The sequence below is a fragment of the Chlorocebus sabaeus genome, chromosome 2 (assembly GCF_047675955.1).
Source record: "Chlorocebus sabaeus isolate Y175 chromosome 2, mChlSab1.0.hap1, whole genome shotgun sequence".
Lineage (NCBI taxonomy): Eukaryota > Metazoa > Chordata > Mammalia > Primates > Cercopithecidae > Chlorocebus > Chlorocebus sabaeus.
In genome coordinates this window covers 68,271,981-68,294,781 of record NC_132905.1, presented here as the reverse complement: position 1 = coordinate 68,294,781, position 22,801 = coordinate 68,271,981, and the positions used below count along the sequence as shown (strand labels likewise).

The following is a 22,801-nucleotide window of genomic DNA, read 5'->3' as shown; positions in this document are numbered from 1 at the left end:
GACTCATGACATGGGCTGACAAACAAGGGTCTGAAGGTATGCTGGTGAGTCACACCGTGGAGCTCTGCCTTTGTGTTGTGGTGAGGGCAGGGGCTGGAAGGAGCGTCATGGGGCCAGCCAGTAAAATTCCACTACTCTCCGAAGCCGATTGGGAGGCAATTGAAAAACCTTGGGCTTTTTCCAGCCCCAGTGTAGTGGGTGACTTTGGGTCCCCTCAGGTATAGTGATCTGTATGGGAAATCAGGAAGAATGATTATTAATAACTGGAAAAAAACCCCTATGATTATCTTTCCGTGCCCAATGCCATGCTGAACCAGCTCTGCCTGCTTCTGCAAGCCAGTGAGGCTGCTGGATTTTCTCGAAGGGTATTGGGTTGCTAAGCAACAGTGCTGGCGGCGCCTATCATGCCCGGCGATGTCAGTGCCTGAGTGTGGCCTGCAGAGCACACTTGCTCCCCTCCCCCTCGCCTCCTCTCAACCCCTTCCCCGCCACATGACAGCAGTAATTTGCATCTCAGGGACAGGAGCTGGGCCAGGTGATTCTGTGTACAAAACAGCGCAGTGCAGCCCCTGAAGCACAAATACTGTTTTGGGTTACAAGGCGGTGCATGTGACGTATTTGAAAATACAGACTCATTTGTGTATAAGGAGTGTAGGCTTCATCTAAAAGCCTGCATGTCAAACATTCCTTTCTAATACATCTTGGTGTGCTCTGCCTTGAAGTGTTTCTTTCCTGTCTGCCCGTCCAGCACCTTATTTATGCCCCATTCTGTCCCTCTCTCTCGTTGCCTTTGTTCCGCGGTCTCCTGGGTGATGGAGTTAGTGTTTGTGTGTAGGGATGCGTGGACAAGAGAGAGCTGATTTCTAGAGGTGAGACGGCCCTGTGGTTAACGGTTGGAGGCTGCTGTTGACAAGGCCTGTTGCTGTGGCAGTTTTGTTCCGGAAGTGGCCATTTTCTGGGCAGGGCTCCACCAGAGCCCCATCTGCCTGTGCCTTTGACTTCCTGTCAAGAGGCAGCAGACTTCGTGAGCTGGGGAAGTGCCAGAGGCAGCCTTTCAGTTAGACAGACCTGGACCCAAACCCTTTCTCTTCCCCCAACCCTCTTTGGCATCTTGGCACGTGACTGTCCCCATTTCTGAAAAGGGTGTTCATAAGAACAGTCTGGCTGGGTTGCTGGGGTGCCTGAGTGTGATCACCCATCTCCATGGCTGGCCATAGTGTTTATTCAATGGCAGATATTACCAGGATGGAGTGAGTCCCAGTAGGAAGGGCCTTTAAGATGTTATCTGGTTCCGCCCAGCAGGGACGGGAACTGTAATTCCCCACTCTCCCTGTGGAGAATCAGGGCGGGCTCCAGATGGATGGCCAAAGTCTGCACAGAGGTGAACCTCCAGGGTAGGGTGGTTCTAGGCGCTGTTCACACTCCTGTCCCAGGGGTGTTTGGTCTGGGGCACATATCACACATGTCACATATTGCGATATGTGTTTCCCTCCTTTCTTAAAGTCAGCCCTTGGCGTCGGGGCCTTGCAGTGGACTGATGTCCCTCCTTAACTGAAGGGTCAGTCTGTTTATTTTTTGGGGGTCGTTTAGGGGGAAAAAAAGTAGATATCTGAACAAAACTGGCTGGCAGGAAGCTTTGGCTAAGTACAGGGCTTTGGTGGTGGTCAAGACCTGGAACTGAATTTGAGGCCTGGCCAGGGTGAAGGAGGTCCCATAGGAGCCCGGGAGGATGACTCTGCTAGGCCTGCTTTTGACATCTCTGTCATGTTTCATGCTTTTTGCTGCTCTGGGCCATTAAGCAAGAACTAAATCTGATGCCCGATTAAGGCCGAGCTCTTTATTTATTTATTTATTTATTTATTTATTTTTTTTATGAGACACAGTCTCTGTTGCCCAGGCCATAGTGCAGTAGTATGATCATGGCTCACTGCAGCCTCAGTCTCCTGGACTCAAGTGATCCTCCCACCTCAGCTTCCTGAGTAGTTGGGAGTACAGGTGAGTCAGATGAGTGCCACCACACCTGGCTAATTTTTTTTTTTCTTTTCTTTTTGATAGAGATACGGTTTTATTGTGTTACCCAGGCTGGTTTCAAACTCCTGGGCTGAAGGCCGTCCACTCGCCTCAGCTTCCCAGTGTTGGGACTACAGGTGTGAGCCACTCATCTAGTCTAGCCTGAGCTCCTAAACAGGAAATGTGTGGCATGCCTTCTTTGAAGGTGGCTTTCTTATTCTGAGTTTTAAACCACAACCACTGAAGATGGTTAGTGCCTGCGGAACACGTACCATTTCCGCTCAGAGAAACCATTCCACCTTAAGGAAAGGGGGGCCATTCCTGGTCTGGCGTTCGCAGTGAAGGAAGAGCCAAGTGGATGCCCCTCGACCCTGGCCCGAGGCAGTTGGGTTATGGTCCAGCTGGGCACCCTACTCTTTAGGAGGCGGAGAGGGGAATAGGGGCATTGGTCTAGGTTTGTGTGGGTCAGAGCCAGGTAAGAATAGTTATAGTAGTTGCCAGGCAAAGTAAATAGGAAGGAGACAGAAAGGCCCAGGCACGCAGGAGACCCCAGCTACAAGGGCAGGGAGAGGGACACGTTGGTGGAAGAGGGAAATGAGGAGGGGCTCTTGGAGATCCTGCCAAGGAGGCGTTCTGTGAACTTGTCCCGCTGACACACACACTGCAGGGTCCACTGAGACAGCAAGGCAGGAAGGGTGGAAAGGGTCTGCCAGGGGCAGTGCGTGGCATGCACTGGAGGTGACATAGAGTCTGGGATCAGTGACAGAAGATCACATCTAGAACCACGGTCAAGGATGTGAGCCAGATTTTCCGGGGCTCGGTCCTGGCTTTGTCACTTAACTGTGTCACTTGGAGCAAGTCACATACCTCTTGCAGACTCAGTTGCTCATCAAAAAAATGGGAATTGTATATATATATATATATATATATATATACATATAAAAATATATATAACATGTAATTATGTATTTATTTATGATAAATGTGTATAATAATTATATAAGATTATATTAATTGCAAATGGGGTTATATATAACATAATTATACATTAATTTATAATATATATTTATTTATAATATATGTGTATATATACACATATATACATATGTATGTCTGTGTATATCTCCATCTTTCAGGTTGTTTTGAGAATTAAATGAGCTAACCATGTAAAGCCCTGTGTACCGTGCCTGGCATGTAGGATACTTCATCACTGTCACCTCTTTTTGTTATTATGACCTGAGCGTCTCCCTGTTCACCAGCCCTTGTTCTTTAGTCACAGGTTGAAGATGACAGTAGATCCTAAAGAACCTCAGTTCTATCCCAAAGTGTGAAAGCCTTTTTACTCAACCACAAAGAAGTGGTCAGCAGAAAGCTGGGCATCCTGGCCTCTGGGGCCACGAGCAGCACTCAGGAGGAGCTACTGTTTTCCCTGCCTGTTAACATGTGGCCTGGGGCCTTGTGGGATATTTGAAAATTAGGACACAAGAAGTCCAAGCAGCACCTGGTGATTAAACTGGGTTCTCTATCAGAGAGAGGCGTGACCTTCGAGGGCATCCATACAGGAGCCAGGGACAAAGCAGAAGGTGGGAGGGACTCTCCAGGCTCAACCCTCTCAGCACAGTCGGGGTGCCTGGCAGCTGGATTCCAGCCCTGCCCAGAGCCACCCAGAGAACTGAGGGAGGGGGACAGCTGCTCAGTTGAGTGATGGGAGGCTCCAGAAATAGTTGTCAACCGCATCGAACCAGAGATGAGCCCTTAGGACAGCCAGGGTGTTGATTTCCAGCCAGGCAGGGCTTTGGTTCTCCAGCGGGATGTGGACAGGGTTCACTGCAGCCTCTCAGCAGATGAACTAGGGGAGAGACACCACCCCAACCATGCTCCCCCGACCCTTGGGTGTTAAGTAAAAGTATCTCCTCTTTTCCTCTCTGCTACCTCCATTTTACAACAAAATAGTATCTTTAGTCTGCAAAACCAGGGCCAGGAAGAATCTTCACAGCTAGATGGGGCCATGGAAAGATGATGAGGTATATCAGGAACTATGTAACCTCGTAATACTTCTGCTGCAAAACCTCCTGACATTCTGAATGAACAGTCACATGCAGCCTCTTTCATGCAAAACTGAGCTCATAAGAAAGTAAAGCAAATCTGTAGGGGCCAAATGAAGAGGAAACTGGAAGTCAGAGCTTCAAGTACATGACTGATGTGGTGTATTCCCTGGGGATGGGGGTGTATACGCTGGTTTTGGGAACCAGGGCACTTGGGTTTGAAAGTTCGTCCAGGACTTTTATGTGATTCTCAGTTTTTGGATGTTGGTGGAAGAGTGCTGCTTAGAACATTCTGGTATGTGAGTTTTTGTTGAACATAAGATATTTATGTTGGACAAATATTTAAGATACAAATTATTGAATTTAGGTATGTATAAACTCAGATTTGGAGAATACTGGTAAACAGATTTTCAGAGTGGTTGTTCATTTTAAATAACAGCATATGGGCCAGGCACTGTGGCTCATGCCTGTAATTCCAACACTTTGGGAAGCCAAGGCAGGAGGATTGCTTGAGGCCAGGAGTTTGAGACCAGCCTGGGCAATATAGTGAGACTCCATCTCTACAAAAAATTAAAATATTAGCTGGGCATGGTGGTGTGCACCTGTAGTTTCAACTACTCAGGAGGCTGTGATAGAAGGATCACTTGAGTCCAGGAAATGGAGGCTGCAGTGAGCTGTGATCACACCAGTGCATTCCAGCCCAGGCAACAAAGCGAGACCCTGTATCAAAAAAAAAGAAAAAAGAAAAGAAAAGTCCAATAGCAATGATAACAGTGTAGGAGCATTCTAATTGCTCCACATCCTCCCCAACAATTTGTATTGTCTTTTCCTCAGGCTTATTTTAATCACTCTCGTTGGATTTGCATTTCTTTCTTTCTTTCTTTCTTTTTTCTTGAGATGGAGTCTCACTCTGTTGCCAGGCTGGAGTGCAGTGGCACGATCTTGGTTCACTGCAACCTCTGCCTCCCAGGTTCAAGTGGTTCTCCTGCCTCAGCCTCCCGAGTAGCTGGGACTACAGGTGTGCACTACCACACCCAGCTAATTTTTGTATTTTTAGTAGAGATGGGGTTTCACCATGTTGGCCAGGATGATCTCCATCTCTTAATCGAGACTGTGATCTGCCCACCTCGGCCTCCCAAAGTGCTGGGATTACAGACGTGAGCCACTGCGCCTGGCCTTGGATTTGCATTTCTAGGATGATGAATGAGAGCGTACTTTCTCATAATTATTGTGGCAATTTGATACCTGCTTTTATGAAGTGTCTATTCAAGTATTTTGCTCATTTTTTCTAATGGGTCATCTGTACTTTTCTTACTAATTTATAGTTGATACTTGATTTATAGATTTGTATTTGAAATATAAATCCTTGTGACCATAAATATATTGCAAATATCTTCGCCCATTCTTTAGCTTGCCTTTTCACTCTTTTCTTTTTCCTTCCTTTTTTGAGACGGAGTCTCACTCTGTTGCCCAGGCTGGAGTGCAATGGCAAGATCTCGGCTCACTGCAACCTCTGTCTCCTGGGTTCAAGAGATTCTCCTGCTTCAGCTTCCTGAATAGCTGGGATTTCCAGTGCCCACCACCATGCCTGGCTAATTTTTTGTATTTTTAGTAGAGATGGGGTTTCACCACGTTGGCCAGACTGGTCTCAAACTCCTCACCTCAGGTGATCCAGCCACCTCGGCCTCCCAAAGTGCTGGGATTATAGGCATAAGCCACCACACCTGGCTTCATTCTCTTAATGATGTTTTTGATAAGCAGATGTCCTTGATTTTATTAAAGTTCAAATCTCTTTTTTCCTTATAGTTATTACTGTGTGACCTGCTTAAGAAATATTTGCTTTGTCCAAAATCATATATTTTCCTGTGATTTTTTTAGAAGCTTTATTTTTATATTTTTCAAATTTAGAACTACAATCCATCTTGAATTCTTTTTTTTGTATATATAGTTTTAAAAAAATATAGAGGTTGATATTAATTTTTTTACATCTAGATAGCCAACTGACCCCACGCTATTTATTGAAAATAATATTATTTCTCTTATTGTGTTACATTGTCACCCTTGCTGTAAATCAAGTGACCATATATCTATAGGTCAGTTTCTGGATCCTGGATTCTGTTCCACTGGTCTATTTGTTTATCCTTGTGACATTATCTTATTGTATACTATTACTTCATTTTATAATGAGTCTTGATATCAAATAGGGAAAGTCTTCCAACTTTGTTCTCCTTCAAGATTGTCTTGGTTCTTTTTGCCCCTTAACATTTTCATATAAAATTTAGAATCAGCTTGTCAATTTCCATGCACACTCACAATAAACCCACTGGGATTTTTATTAGAATTACACAGAAACTCTACATATGCCAGATTGTAGAGAGTTTATATATTTATAATATTGTATCTTCCAATATTGAATGGTAGAGCTCTTACACAACTTCCATTATGTTAATATCTAGGTTTGTGATTTTTTTGGATGCTACTATATATTAGTCTGTTCAGGCTGCCATAACAAAATAACATAGACTAGGTAGCTTGAATAACAGAAATTTGTTTCTCACAGTTCTGGTGGTTGGGAAGTTCAAAATCAAGGTACCAGCCAATTTGGTTCCTAGTGAGCATTTTTCCTGGTGTAGAAGAGGGTTATTCTTCTAGGTGGCCACCATCTTGCTATGTGTTCACATGACATCTTCTTGGTGGGAATGTTAGGAGAGATAGCAAGTGAGCAAGCTCCCTGGTGTCTCTTTTATAAAGGCGTTAATCCCATCATGAAAGGCCCACCTTCATGGCCTCATGTAACCTTAATTACTTCCCCAAAGCTCCATTTTCAAATACAATATATTGGGGATTAGGGCTTCAACATGTGAATTTTGGAGGGACATAAACATTCAGTACATAACATACTGTAAATTCTTCATGTAGGTTCAAGGTTAAAATGCATATAACCCATTTGGTTTGGGAATTCTTAAGATAAAACATTAATATAGAAGTGTTATCACTTCTATATTATACATTAATATACAAGTGGTATCCCTGCAATGTCTGTCAGAAGCAATAAAAAAATCTTCTCTGGAGGAACATTCCCTCAATCCAGGCAGTTCAAGATTGCTACTAACAGAGTCCTACTAAATATAAGTTCACAATCCAATTACAAAACATATGAGGAATCAATTTATCATGAGCAAGAGTCAGCAGACCAAGCAACCGATGGATTATATTTCAAGAACTTAAGACAATAGAACTATCAAATATACTATAAAATAAGTATATTTAAAATGATTAAAGACTTAAAAAGGAATTGAAAATTGATAAAGAGAATAAGACTATTAAAAGGAGGAGGCAGATTTGAAAAATAATCTAATAATATTAATAAAGATGAAAAGTATATGGTCATTAAAACTAAAAACTCAATGGACAGATTAGAGACAGCTGAAGGAGAATTAGGGAATTGGAAGATACAGTAGAGGAAATTTCATAGAAAGCAGTTTAGAGAGATTAAGAGTTGGAAAATATGAAAGAGAGATTAAGAGACAAGTAGGACAGAATGAGAAATTCTAATATACATATAATGGGGTTTCCAGAAGGTAAGAAGATAGATAATGGGGCCAACCATGGTGACTTATGCCTGTAATCCCAGCACTTTGGGAGGCCAAGGCAGGTGGATCACTTGAGGTCAAGTGTTCAAGGTCAGCCTGGGCAACGTGGTGAAACCCCACCTCTACTTAAAAAAAAAAATACAAAAATTAGCTGAGCATGGTGGTGGGAGCCTATAATCCCAGCTACTCAGGAGGCTGAGACAGGAGAATCGCTTGAACCTGGGAGGTGGAGGCTGCAGTGAATTGAGATCGTGCCATTGCACTTCAGCCTGGACGACAGATGAGACTCTGTCTCAAAAAAAAAAAAAAAAAAAAAAAGAAAGATAGATAATGGGGAAGAGGCAGCAGTCAAAGTGAACATTTTTTATAATTGATTTAAGACTTAAATCTTAAAAATTAGTAAGACTGATTACTCTTGAGCAGGAATTTTAAAAATGTATATGTATAGTTTAGAGGATAAAGGGGGAATCAGTAAAACTCAAACAATCCAAGAGAAAGAGAAAAGAAACAAAGAAAAGACAGAGTAAGTAGGAAGTATAAAATAAAGCAATGGCAATAAACCTAAACATATGAGTAATCATAATCCATACAAATAGAATAAATTATTCAGTTAAAAGACAGAAGCTAGGCATGGTGGCTCATGGCCTGAAGTCCCAGCTACTTGGGAGGATGGTGTGGGAGGACTGCTTGAGTCTAGGAGCTTGAGGTCAGCCTGCACACCACGGTGAGACCCCGTCTCAAAAAAAAAAAGGACAGAGATTGTTACAATAGGTTAAACACACACACACACACACACACACACACATGCAATCTAGTATTCTAGTATACCTCTTGTTTATACGAGTGATGCAGAAAGTTCGAAAATACACACCAGGAGTATACTAATCAAAAGAAAGCTAGTTCAGCTATAGTAATAACAGACAAAATGGACATTTTTATACATGTATAAAAGTACTTTAAAGAGAAAAATAGTCACTACATATGGTAAAAGGAACAGTTCATTAAGATACATTTACCTCCATTGTACCTAGCAAGATCACCTTAAAACATATGTAGCAAAAATTTACAAAATTAGGAGGAAAAATAGACAAATCCATACTTGTAGTGAGAGATTTTAACATACCTCTCATAGTAATTGATAAACCAAGAAGACAGAAAATTAGTATGATTATGGAACATATGAACAATATAAGAAGCTTGAACAATAATTGTATGTGTAATTTTACACTCAACAATCAGACAATAGGCCAACTGCAGTGGCTCACGTCTCTAATCCCAGCACTTTGGGAGGCCAAGACAGGCAGGTCACTTGAGGTCAGGAGTTCCAGACCAGCCTGGCCAACATGGCGAAACTCCAGCTCTACTAAAAATACAAAAATTAGCTGGGCATGGTGGTGTGCACCTGTAATCTCAGCTACTCAGGAGGCTGAGGCATGAGAATAGCTTGAACCCGGGAGGTGGAGGTTGCAGTGAGCCGAGACTGTGCCACTGTACTCCAGCCTGGGCAATAGAGCGAGACTTCATCTCAAACAACAGCCTCCACCTGCCAGAAAAGTTAGAGAATATACATTCTTTCTAAGCAGATACAGAAAATATACAGATTTTGATCGTGCTCTAGATATTTATATCATGAAGTTATTTATGTAAAGCTTAAAAACTTATAAAATGATACTATACCATATTCATGGATATTATCTTCTTAAAAAACATAAAATACATGGGAGCAACAGACCCTAAATTCAGGCTGTTGGTTTTTCTGCAGTTGGAAAGAGGAAAAGGGGATGGGGGAGGGACATATTAGGGGCCTCAATGGTATCTGTAGTGCTTAAAACAACCTTACATAAAAGATCAGCTTCCTGTCCTCATCCAGAAGGGGTCTAACCTCTAAGCCTCTCTCTCTCCCACTGATTATAACTAAAACTTTTAAAAGCAGAAAATTCTTAAGACTTGGAAAAGTCATAGCATGCAGTCTGAGGAAAGGAGTCAAAACTTGAAGAATGAACTGTTCAGAACTGAATTTCTCATTTCCCCCCTTCTATTTCCCAACTTTGATCTGAGGACAGCCTAGTTGTGGACCTAAAATCCTGAGAAAAACCCTGTATTTCTGGCCAGAGGACTAAGAAAATGGATCCCTGGGAACTAGATAACAGGGCAGCAGTCCCCAACCTTTTTGGCACCAGGGACCAGTTTCATGGAAGACAATTTGTCCACGAACCTGGGTAGGGGGATGTTTCAGGATGATTCAAGTGCATTACATTTATTGTGCCCTTTTATTTCTATTGTTATTACATTGTAACATATAGTGAAATAATTATGCAACTCACCGTAAGGTAGAATCAGTGGGAGTGCTGAGCTTGTTTTCCTGTAACTAGACGGTTCCATCTGGGGGTGACGGGGGACAGTGACAGATCATCAGGCATTAGATTCTCATAAGGAGCACACAACCTAGATCCCTTGCATGCGCAGTTCACAACAGGGTTTGTGCCCCTATAAGAATCTGATGGCTCTGCTGATCTGACAGGTGGCAGGGATCAGGCAGTAACGCGAGCCATGAGGAGTGGCTGTAAATACAGACGAAGCTTTGCTTGCTTGCCCACAGCTCACCTTCTACTGTGCTGGGACTGGGGGCTCCTGGAGTAGGGGAAATGCTGGAGAAGAGGGATTCCTTAGCTCTGTGTATGGACCAACACAAATCTTGGGTTCAGCCTGAAGTTGCATACACCCAGGACAGACCTACAAGCACTACTGCAAAGGTTTTCACAACTGACCTGACACTAGAACCCTGCAAACGGAAGGCAAGACAGAACCTGTGATCTCAACACAGCAGGGTTGATGGCCTGCTAAACAAAATGAAACCAACATTCTCTAGAAGTTTTACAAGGAGAATCTAGAATTTCACGGAGTAATATTAGAAATGTACGAGATACAATCCAAACTTACTTAACACATAAAGAACCAGGAAAATGTGATTATTTTTCAAAGGAAAAGGCAATAGATTATGTTAATCCTGAGATGGCCCAGATGCTGAAGTTATCAGACAAATACTTTAGCTGTTGTAACCAAGCCCACGAGGTAAAGGTAAACACCTTAAGATGGAAAGAAAAAAGTGTTTGGCAAAGAAATAGAAACTATTATAAAAGAATACAATACAACTTTTGAAAGTGAAAATTATAATATCTGAAAACAAAATTCATTGAATGGGCTTAATAGCGAATGGAGATGGCAGAGGAGTCAGTGAACTTGAAGATGTATCTATAAAAATTACCTGGTCTAAAGGACAGAGAGAAAAAATGATTGAAAAAAATTAATAGACTCTCAGTGGCCTGTGATATAAGACCAAAAGGTCTGACATTCTTGTTCTTGTAGTACCAAAAGGAAAGAGAAAGGAGATTGGATTAGGAAAAAATATATATTTGAAGAATTAACGGCTGAAAATGTCTTACATTTGGGCAAAACATAAATTTGTAGATGTAAGAAGCTCGGCAAGTCTCAAACGGAATAAACTAAAAGGAAATCATGTCCAGATGCATCACACACTGTTGAAAACCAGGTATAATGGAAAAATCTTGAAAGCAGCCAGAAATAAGTAACACATTATATATAGGGGAACAATGATTCATATGACTGAGTATTTCTCACCAAAAACCATGGAGGCCAGAAGACAGTAGAATAACATTTTTAAAGTGCTTAAAGAAAGGAGCTTTTAACCCAGAAGGCTATATTCAGAAAAAAATATCCTTCCGGAATGATGGTAAAATAAAGACATTCTCAGATTAAGAAAAAGTGAGAGAATTCTTTGATATTAAACCTGCTCTAAAATAAATACCAAAGAGAGACTTACAGGCTGAAGGTAAATGATACCCTCAGGAATGAAGGAAGAGCAACAGAAATGGTAAATATTGGGCTAAATAAAATACCCTATTTTTATCCATTTAAATTCTTTAAATATTTACAGCTGTTGAAGGCAAAAATCGTAACGTTGGTGAGGTTCTCAATGTATATAGATATAAACATAACAGCTATAACATAAAGGGGGAGGGTAAAAGTATGTATATGTTTGTCAGGCTCCTACATTTTACTTTGAATTGGTAAAACAGTAACTTGAAGTAGACTGTAAAAGACTAGGAATGCATATTGCAATATCTAGAACAGTCACTACACACACACACACATACACAAAGAGATATTGCCAAAAATCCAATAGATACATTAAAATGAAATACTAAAAACTTTAAGTAATTCAAAAGAAGGTAGGAACAATGAAACAGAACCAAAACACATACAGGACAAACAGAAACCACATAATAAAATAATAGATATAAATTCAACCATACCAATAATTACATTAAATGTAAATGATCTAAACATACTGCTAAAAAAACAGAGATAGTCAGATTGCATAAAAAAGACTCAAATATAAACTGTCTACAGAAAGCTAATTTAAATATGACATAGGTTAAAAAAGGAAACAATATAAAGCAAATATGATGAAATGATAGAATCAAGTGGTAGATACCTGTGAGTTAATTCTGTTACTTGCTGTGTTTGAAATATTCATAATAATAATAAAAGGTGATTGGATGATTTCTTACATAAATATTCTAGTCCTCTAGAGAAGGAAAGGAAAGATTGGCTAATGGATACAAGTTACGGCAAGATGGGAGGGATAATTCTAGTGTTCTATAGCACTTTAGGGTGAATGTAGTTAACAATAACTAAATGTACATGTTCAAAAAGCTGGAAGAGAGATTTTTTTTTTTTTTTTTTTTTTGAGACAGAGTCTTACCCTGTCACCCAGGCTGGAGTGAAGGGGAGTGATCTCAGCTTACTGCAACTTCTGCCTCCTGAGTTTAAGCAATTCTTGTGCCTCAGCCTCTTGTGCCTCTGCAGCTCTGTAGCGATTATTATTATATACATTTTTTAAGACAGAGTCTCACTTTATTGCCCAGGCTGGAGTGCAGTGGCATGATCTTGGCTCACTGCAATCTCCATCTCCCGGGTTCAAGCAATTCCCCTGCCTCAGCCTCCTGAGTAGCTGAGACTACCGGCATGCATCACCACGCCTGGCTAATTTTTTGTATTTTAATAGAGATCGGGTTTCACCATGCTGGCCAGGATGGTCTTGATCTCCTGACCTCGTGATCCACCCACCTCAGCCTCCCAAAGTGCTGGAATTATAGGCATGAGACACTGTGCTCAGCCTAAAAGAGAGGATTTTGATTGTTCACAGCACAAAAAAATGATAAATGTTCAAGGTGATGGATATGCTAATTACCCTGATTTGATCATTATACATTGTACACATGTATCCAAATATCACTCTGTGTCCCATAAACATGTACAATTATTGCATATCAACTAAAAATAAAAAGAATCAATGCCCTTTACATGGGTATATAAGATCTTTAGATGCCTGGTTCCAGACTGATGTCTCATCTTTTTCCCCTCTAGTCCCTGGTGTGGGACCAGAGCTGAGGATCTGGAATCAGACTGCTTAACTCAAATTCTACTTCTTACCTGGTGATCATGTCCAAAGGACTTTAATTTTCTTAAACCTCAGAAGACTTCAACTGTAAAATAAGTATAACATTGCCTAACGCTAAGGGTTTATTTTGAGGAATAAACATAATATTGTACCTAAGTAATGGCAAAATGCTTGGCACATAGGACTTGTTCAAATGAATATGAGCTGTTATTAGCTAGACTGATTCACCTGGCTAAGTCACTGACTCCACTACAGGTCATCCTAATTCCTTGCCTTTTACTACCAACACAACACAGATTGCAACACATTAATGGCTGGTGAAATCAATGGAGTTTATTGTGGCCAGCATTACAAAAAATTGTAATGAAATGATATACAACAGAATAGCATTTTTAAAAAGTGAATTTGTATAGTTAGGGTAATGATTGTTACAGTGTGTGGGTATAAAACATATTTATTATTGTGGGTTTTGGCCAAAAGAAGCTTGAGAAACACTGATTTCCATGATTCCTTTTGCCTGGAGTAACGAGGCTTATTGTTGCCCTCCGGTGGATTTTCAACAGCCTGTTGGAGCCCCATTTCCTTGAAAAGTTTTCACGTGATTTTCCTTAGCTGAAATGCAAAAACTGTGGAAGCCAAGGGTGGGTTTTAAACAAGGGAGTGATTAGATATGATTTACATTCTAAGAACAGGTGCTCCTGTGACCAGGAAGCCTCAGGAGGGAGTGAGAGCAGAAGGGAGCCCACCTGTGGTCATCTCAGCAACAGCAGAAGAACCTGGGCTGCTGGGAGTGGCGTTGGAGAGAAACAGGTTGATTTGGTAGTTATTCTGCAAGTAGAATGGACAGGCAAATTCCGCGAGATGCCCTGGGGTTGCTGCTCAGGCTCAGGCCTTTCTGTGGCTTCTTCTTGGTCAGTCTGGCTCCATTCCTCCATGTCTGGCTCATATCACTCCCTACATTCGGAGTCCTCTTTCAGCTCTTTGCCTGCACTCATCTGTGACTGCCTGCTCATCTCTCCAGGTGAACTGGAGCTCCTGGGAGTCCTTTCCTTTGTGGGGGTTATCAATATCAGAATGGAGTGACTTCTGTCAAACCCTAACAAAATGGAGGCAGAGACCATGAAGAGCGAGCCTACCCGCATGCCTGTAACAGGACTTCTCACCAGGAATCCCTGCACATATGCCTATGACGGGGACTATGCCAGGAACTCCTCACGTTTGCAGGATTCAAGGTAAGTCATTTGCTCAAGGACACTTGCCCAGCAATGGCAGCCTCTACCAATGCGACGTCGCCAACTCCTGTAATCAATGGTCTTTGTTTCCAAACAGCTTATGTGGAATTCTCCATTTTTTGGTCTGTAAAAGTTTTCTTTAGCCCCAATCTCTTTAGATATGCCTATGATTCATCCCAGCACATGTTTCCCAGGTTGCAATCCTCTGCAATTCCCAAATAAGCTCTTTTTGTGGAGATCTTGTCTCTCTCTGTCATTATTTAGGTTGACACCTTTTATGTCCTGCATTGCTGTTGATGACACCCACATTTGTACCTCCTGCTTGAACGTCCCCATCCCCAACAACAAAATTCCTATCTCTGTCTACTCGATACCTCTATTTGAACCGCTAAGATGAGTGTCCCAAACCGAGCTTCTGTGATGTCCCCAAAGCTGCTCCTCCTCACCACCACCTCCTCTCAGCAATGGCAGCTGTATTCTTCTCTGGGTTTTATTCAGTCCCCCAACTTTGGAGCTTTCTTGACCCCTCTCTATTGCTCACACGCCATATTCAGTGTGTTGGCAAATCCTTTGACCCTGCCTTCCAAAGACATCCAGAATCTCCTCACTTCTCACCACCTCTCTGTCTCACTCTGTGTCAGGCCCCCCTGTGTGTCACTTGCACAATCGCAGGAGCCTTGGATGGAGTCCTTCAGACCTTCTACCTCTTTGACTTCATCTGGTGCTGCTCCAAGTCCCGTGCTCTTCCTTGGACACACCGGGCATGCTCCTGGCAGAGCCTTTGCACTTGCTGTTCCCTTTGTTGGGAAGCCTTTTCCCCAGATACCTGCTCAGCTCATCCCTTGTCTCTTTCAGTTCTCACTCAGATTCCCCTTCTCAGTTGAGTCTTTCTGACCATCCTCATTAAAATCAAGTAACACCCCTACTCCACTCCCTTGCCCATTTTCCTCATCCATTCCCCCCCCATCCCCAGGACTTATCACTCTCTAACATTCTCCCTCTCTATATTTTTTAATATATTCGTTTATACGTCTTGCATAAACAAAATGATTTGGTTTATTGTCTATTTCTTCTTGCTAGAATGTAAACTCCACAAGGGTAAGAGTGCTTGTTTATTTTGTCACCGTTGTGTCCCTGGCTCCTAAAATGCTGATGGTGTGGCCAGCTGCATGCGCTGCTGTCTCTATTTTGAAATCCTTAGTAAATTTTGGACAAGACCCTCCTCTTTCATTTTATGCTGGACCTGGAAAATTACGGAGCGGGTTCTGACTTCCAGGCACATAGTACGCATTCAATAAATAATCTCTTGAATGAATGTTGAATGTGGTGGTTTTCAAAGCAGATGTGAGAAAAGAGGTTACTGATTGGTTGACTGAATGGAGGGAGGGCTGATTATTCATTCATTCATTCACTAACATTCAACAAATACTTACCTGACATCTTTAGGTATTAAATTTCTGTCCACTGATAGCAAACCTCATGCATTGTGTTGCGCACTCCATAGATTTGAGGGATTTTAGGAATACAACACCCTGTGATGTAGGTATGATTGTCTCCACTTCCAGATGAGGATACTGAGAAGTTAAGGCATTGCCTGAGGTTGTGTGGCTAGTGGAAGCCCCAGGCAGGATTATCCCATGGCTGGCCAGGCTGAGCTGTGGGGGCAGGTCCTATACTTTCAGTCTCCTCCTTCAGAATCCCTCCTCCTCACTCCCCATTCGTGGGCTGCTTCTCCCAGGATCAGGCAGCCTCTGTCCACCTTTTCTCACTTCACCTTTTCTCTTTGCAGAATTAGAAAGAATCGGCTCTCACCTATTTGTTTCTTACTGTGGATTTATCCATGTGTCACCTCTCCTAGGCAGAATTACATTCTGAAGGCATCTCTAATTGAGATTGTTCCATGGGGAGGGAGTCTTAGACCTCAGGAAGCAGGTATTAAGGCCCTGGAGTGAGGCAGGAACCCCAAAGCCCTGATGACACCCCATGTAGGTACCCCTAAACCTGCCTACATTTCAGGCCAGGCCTCCAGTATAGAGATGGAAAATACTCCCACTTTTGATCACAGATTCTAGAAAACTGTGAAATTCTGGGGAAATCCATTTTGAGTAATACCTTTTAGAAGAAGGAAAAATGGAAGTAGCTTATCATAGCATGGGTTTTGTTAGACAAAGATGGCAATTCAGGAGGAAACATAAATTTAACAACTCTTAAGTATGCGCAGCTGACATCTCGTAGAGTGGGACTGGTGACTAAACCAGAAGTTACTGTCTGCATCCTCTGTCACTTACAAATAAAAATGAGGACCAGACCTTAGTTATGAAATGCATGAACAACCTCTGCTGTGGGAGCCACATAAAAAGGTGGTGATTCCAAATATTTAACTTTATCATGTGTCTGTGTGGTTTCATTTGAAAATGGTGGGGTGCCTGAAATTCTCAGAACTTCGAAAACTCTTAAGTTTTTTGTTTTGTTTTTTTTTTTTTGAGACAGGGTCTTACTCTGTTGCCCAGGCTGGAGTGCGGTGGTGCAATCAGAGTTCACTGCAGCCTCAAACTCCTGGCCTCAAAGGATCCTCTCAAGTACCTGGGATTACAGGCGCATGCCATCGTGGCCAATTTTTAATTTTTTTTTTTGTAGAGACGAGGGTCTTCCTGTGTTGCCCAAGCTGGTTTTGAACTCCTGGGCTCAAGAGTTACTCCCACCCTAGCCTCCCAAAGTGCTGGGAATACAGGCAGAATTCACCATGCCCAGTTGAAACTCTATGCATTGAAATAACAAATATAAGAAATAGGTAAAAATATAATACATAATAAATATAACAAACAAATATAAATACACAAATATATATAGTATTCTATATGTAAACTCATATGTATTTTATATATGAATATATTATATATTTTGTATATGGCTATATTATATATTTAATATAATATATTGTATATATATTTGAAAATATTATATATATAAAGTATATGACATATAAAATCAGAAATAAACATAAGGAATGTAAGTATTGAAATTACACTGTAAGCTTGCTTTTTGTATTCAGACCTTCCCCACAGTATTAGGATGGTTTCATTGGCAAGTAAAAGAAACTGAACCTAACCCAGCTTAGGACTTCAGGAAAATTGATTGAATGATTGGTTGATTGCTTCTATGATTGAACACGCTGCCCCACCTCCAGGCCTCCTGGCTTGATGCCCAGAGGGGCAAAAGGAGCTTCTCTCTTCTCCCAGCAGTCACGTGTCGAATCCTAGATGAGCTCGGGCTGGCCTTACTTGGACACATGCCCGTCCCTTGGGCCCTTGACTTAGCAAGAAGGATGGGGGGCTGATTAGCCAGACCTTGAGGGGGCCAGAAACTGTGACTGAACCCCCAAGAATCAAAACCGTCAGCTTTGGGGAGAAACAGCTCCCAGAAAAAAGAAACAGTAATTGCCTATAATCTTGCTTTTCTTTCCATGCTGACAAGAGACATTTTCCCTGAGACTGACAGAAAGCGCCGTGTTGTAAAGAACTAGTCCTTTCTCTTAGCTGTTTTCATAATTCCAGGTGTTTTGTGTTCCAGTCAAAAGACTCAAGAAAAGAAAAATTTCCCAAGAGAGAGGATCAACTTCTTTATTTTGGGAACAGTAGCTAAAATGTGGTCTCTGGACTCAGGCTAACCTAGATTTCAACACTGCATCTCCTGTGGAGTGTAGGAACTTGGGAACTTAGGTCCTGTTGGCCTTCACTTTCCCCATTTGTAAAACAGAGATAAAATTATACCCCTCTCAGTTTTGTGGTAAGGATTAGATAAAATAACACATATTACCAAATAGCACAGGTCTCTGTAGATTTTCTTTTATTTACTTTCTCCTTCAAATACCTGCTGGGTAATTTTTTACCCCTGGAGAAGCCTTGGAAAAGTGGTGATACCAGATGCATTCACTTATCTTATCTCTTGTCACATTCATTATGCTGAAATCATCCATTTAAGTGTATCTCTCTCTTTTGTTTTCCATCAGGCGGCAGGTTCCTTGAGATCCAGGGCCATGTGTTATCCATTTTGATGTCCCCAGTGTCAAACTTAATGCCTGGGAACACAATAGGAATTCAGTTAATGTGGAGCTGCTGAACTATTGAACCACCAGGTAGAGCTTTTGAGGGTGACCGATCGTTGTTGCCTTTAGAAAAGCCAGATTGGTGGGTTACACCCACACAGAGCCAAGTTAGACTATTTTCTGGAATTTGTTTAACCCGGGGTATGTATTTACCTGGACCTCAAATGGAATGTTGATGTGACCAAGTCATCTTACAGGGGAATGGCAAGGCAGGGAAGAGGCAACAGGGAGTTACACGTCTGGTTGGAATCTTCACTCTCCTGCCTACTTGCTTGTGGAATCTTGAGCAAGTTTTTTGATCTATTTCTACCTCAGTTTTCTGATCTTTAAAATGGTACCACAATAATACCAACCACATAGGACTACTGGGATAATTAAATGAGACAATGTATTTAAAAAGCCACTGTGGGCCGGGCATGGTGGCTCATGCCTGTAATCCCAGCACTTTGGGAAGCCAAAGTAGTTGGATCACTTGAACTCAGGAGTTCAAGACCAGCGTGGGCAACATGATGAAACCCCATCTCTAGAAAAATACAAAAAAATTAGCCAGGCATGGTTGGCATTTGCCTGTAGTCCCAGCTACTCGGGAGACTGAGGTGGGAGGATCACTTGAACCTGGGAAGCAGAGGTTGCAGTGAGCCAAGATTGTGCCACTGAACTCCAGCCTGAGATGTTTAAAAAAAAAAAAAAAAAAAAAAAAAGCCACTGCCTTGATGTATCAACATGCAATATGGAAAGGTCCCTGAGCTGGGGCCACAGGGTTTGCTTGGTAGGCACTGTGTTTGTAGGAGTACAGTCTTAGCTGCTGTAACAAAGAGGCTCCAAAGTATAGTGACTTACTGAGAGAAGTTGATCTGTTTCCATGTCACCATCTGGAGGTCAGCAGATCAGGTCTGCTAGGGCAGCTCCACATCCTTAATACGTGCTTTCTATCTCTGTGTCTAAGGAGATACCCTGGTTCTCGTCCTCTCCTTCTAGCAGTGGAAAGGGGGAAAGGGACTGGGCATGGGGGGTCGATGATACTACCAATTTTTTGAGGGCAAGATCAAGATGTGACCCTCATCACTTCTGCGGGCTTTACCTAGTCACATGACCGTGGCTACTGCAAGGGAGACTGGGAAATGTAGTCTTTGGCCAGGCAGCCATGTTGCTGGATAAAATTTATACTGCAGAAGTATAGAAGAACAAAAATTGGGAGACAACCAGCCACCTGCCATAGCCGCTTAGGACGTCATGAAGAAAGGCAAGAGTGATAGTTACCTCTCAAAAAGGCTCTTTGCTGGGTTCCCTTGGCAGCAAGTGCATTGTACAAAGTCTAACTCTCCATGAACCAGAAGGGAATTCAGGAAATGATTCAGGCTCCCTGGCTGATTCAAACACTCAGGATCCTGGAGAGAAAAGTAGCCATACACCCATTTGGGGCTTGGGGTTTAGTTTATAATAATAATAATGACTTTGGCACAGAAAACTTCCTGAGGGTTAATGAATGACTGGCTTGGATTAATAGCCCAAATCACTGCTGAAGTCTATCAACTCCTTCCAGCTTCATATTAATCTACAGGAAATTCTTTGTATACCCAGCTATTACTGCTTCAATCTCACAAAATAAAAATGAATGGATGTTTCATTAGAACTTGGAAAAAAACTTGATCACCATTGTGGGTGGCCACCATGCTATTATTATTTTTTTTTCAGGCACATTTCCTGCATTTCCTCTGGTTCTCTTTCTGGCTTCAATTTGCTTCAGTGGCAACAGCAGCAGCTGGCCCTCTAGACTAACATCTCCTTGCTATTTATAATACACTTTGCAATGCTCATTATTTCTTAACTTTGTCTTCCCAGATAGACTGGGAGCTCCATGAGGTCCGAGACAACCTGAAGTCTCCCAGCTCAGAAGAGACTTGCTATAGCAATCACTCAGTAACTATTTGTTGAATTGGACATAGTAGAAGAGCTGAAGAATTTTAAACAAGTCACCATCAGTCCAGTGAATTCCTCAAAGCAAACCTGGAAATCTCGGCATGAGTTGGATTTAAGGCAGTACATTTTCAGCTCCTCAAAATTTGAACAGTTTCTCAAGAGAACAACTTGAAACAGAAAGGAAGGATGTAGATGTGGTTGTAGAAGATGATGTCTAAGGCCACCAAACTGTCCACTGTGAAGATAAACCATGCATGTTTAGTAGGCGGTGGCTCCCCTTCCCTGTGGGGAGTCCCACTGCTTCCCTGGCCTGGGAGTTCTCTGCCTGTAGATGTTATTGACAAAATAAGCAAAGTCCCCTGATTCAGATAATTAGAGTTTATGATAGCTCTAGATTGCCACTGCCATGCTATTTAAAGTCCTGCTTTATTGTCTGACATGAGTTTGGCATCTGTGAGGACTTGTCCAATGCAAGGTACAATCTCCACTGAAAGATACCACCAGCACATCTTGTCACTGTGCTGTAGCAAGCTGGGCAGTACAATGATGTTGGCAGGACCCTGTTTAGGTGGAGGATGGCTACCTGGGCATCAGTAATATTCTACCTTGATTCCACATTGATTCCCAAACAGCTCTTCACCCACATCTTCTAATTAAAGCAGCAGATGGGAGTCCCAGCTAGAGAAAAATTCTGGGAGCAGGAGAGGTGTTGGTGGCTTTAAAACCAAGGGTAAAGACTGAATTAGGAGGTTAGGCAGGAGTAGGATCAAAGGCTTAGAAAGTGCTTGTTTCCTTCTATTGTTCTTATGAGAGCTGATAAGGGGCTTTCAGTTTTGTGGGGAGCCTTGGAAGAGAATGAGGGAATTTAATCAACTAGCGGGACCTTTCCAACCTACATTTCCCAGTGTTTGTTGGGTGATACGTTTGCCTAATAAGTTAAAGCTTCCAAAAATAGAAAGGAAAGCTTGGCGACACTAAGCTCCGGCATGCTGTCATCTTCTGGCTAGGGGTCTTGTGCTTCTGTTTTTCTATTTCTGACCAAGGACATAAAATGTGTTGTGACCTCTCAGATAATGCTATGGCATCATGTCCAAGCAGCAACTAACCAGAGTGGAGTTTTCATAGGTAAAAAAGTATTGAATAGCTCAGCCACAGGGAGGATTTCACGATAAATTGCTTTATCAGAAAATGACAAAGGGGCAGACACTTGCGGTTCTTCCATTGAGAGCCTTAAGGAAGTTAAGCGAAGCTCCGATCACCCCTTCAAGTAACGATGACGCATCAGATTGTGGTCATAACCAGTAGCATCTGAGCCACCCCTAACCTCTCTGGGCCCCAGATTCCTTGTTAAGTGAGATGACTTCCCAGTTTACCATTCTAGGGGTTCCTGAGGAGTTAAAAATGAAGGAGAAAATCCAACATGTACCAAGTGAGCAAGAGCTCAAGGCGTATCGCTGGCACGAAAGCGACCGCTGTCCATTAGAGATGTGCTTGCCCTAGATTTCCTTTAGGAAATGCAAACATTGAACTCTGACCTTCAGGACCCAAGCCCCAGCTTGTATCTATTCTATACACTTTCTGTTATTTGATAGGGCTCACAAGGAACACTCTTTTTTTTTTTTTTTTTTTTTTTTTTTTGAGAGATGGAGTCTCGCTCTGTCTCCCAGGCTGGAGTGCAGTGGTGTGATCTCAGCTCACTGCAGCCTCCATCTCCCGGGTTCAAGCAATTCTCCTGTCTCAGCCTCTTAAGTAACTAGGACTATAGGCGTGTGCCATCATGCCCAGTTAATTTTTGTATTTTTAGTAGAGACGGGGTTTTACCATGTTGGCCAGGCTGGTCTTGAACTCCTGATCTCAAGTGATCTACCCTCCTTGGCCTCCCAAAGTGCTGGAATTACAGATGTGAGCGACCACACCTGGCCCATTTGTTTTCTTTCAAGACTTTCTGTAAGACCAGTACTTTCGGTGAACATGTGGACAGAACAAGAGCATCACTATTTTGCAATATGAAGACCGGAAAACACAGAGGCAAAATGTTGAGCTTAATGGCACCTTTTTATAATTTGTATTTGGTGTTTGTCAATTTTCCATTGGATAGTTTGAAAGATAAATACAAGTCAATGACATGTTCTCTTTCATACCCTATTGTCTAATCCTGCTAACGCACACATGCACGCATACACACACACACACACACACACACACAGTTTACCTAATTTATCTGTTCCCCGATTATTGCACTCTCAATTGCTGCAGAGTCTCAGAAGCAGCATGGTGTAACAGAAAGAATACGAGGCTTAGAATCCAAAAGCCAGAGTGTGAATTCCAGCTCCACCGACTTGCTGGGTGACTTGAAGCAAGGCATTAAGCGTCTCTGTTTACTCATTTTATTACTTTCCTATTGCCTCTGT

The 22,801-nt window shown here is 42.2% G+C and overlaps 1 long non-coding RNA gene across 1 annotated transcript in view; it reads left to right on the top strand.

The window, feature by feature from the left end:
- LOC119621437 (uncharacterized) overlaps window positions 1-22,487 on the top strand; it is a 38,801-nt gene extending 16,314 nt beyond the window's left edge. Inside the window, exon 3 of the long non-coding RNA XR_005237980.2 lies at window positions 20,313-22,487. This is a non-coding gene — a long non-coding RNA (uncharacterized lncRNA). The remainder of the gene's footprint in view (window positions 1-20,312) is intronic.
- The last annotated feature ends 314 nt before the right edge of the window (window positions 22,488-22,801 follow it).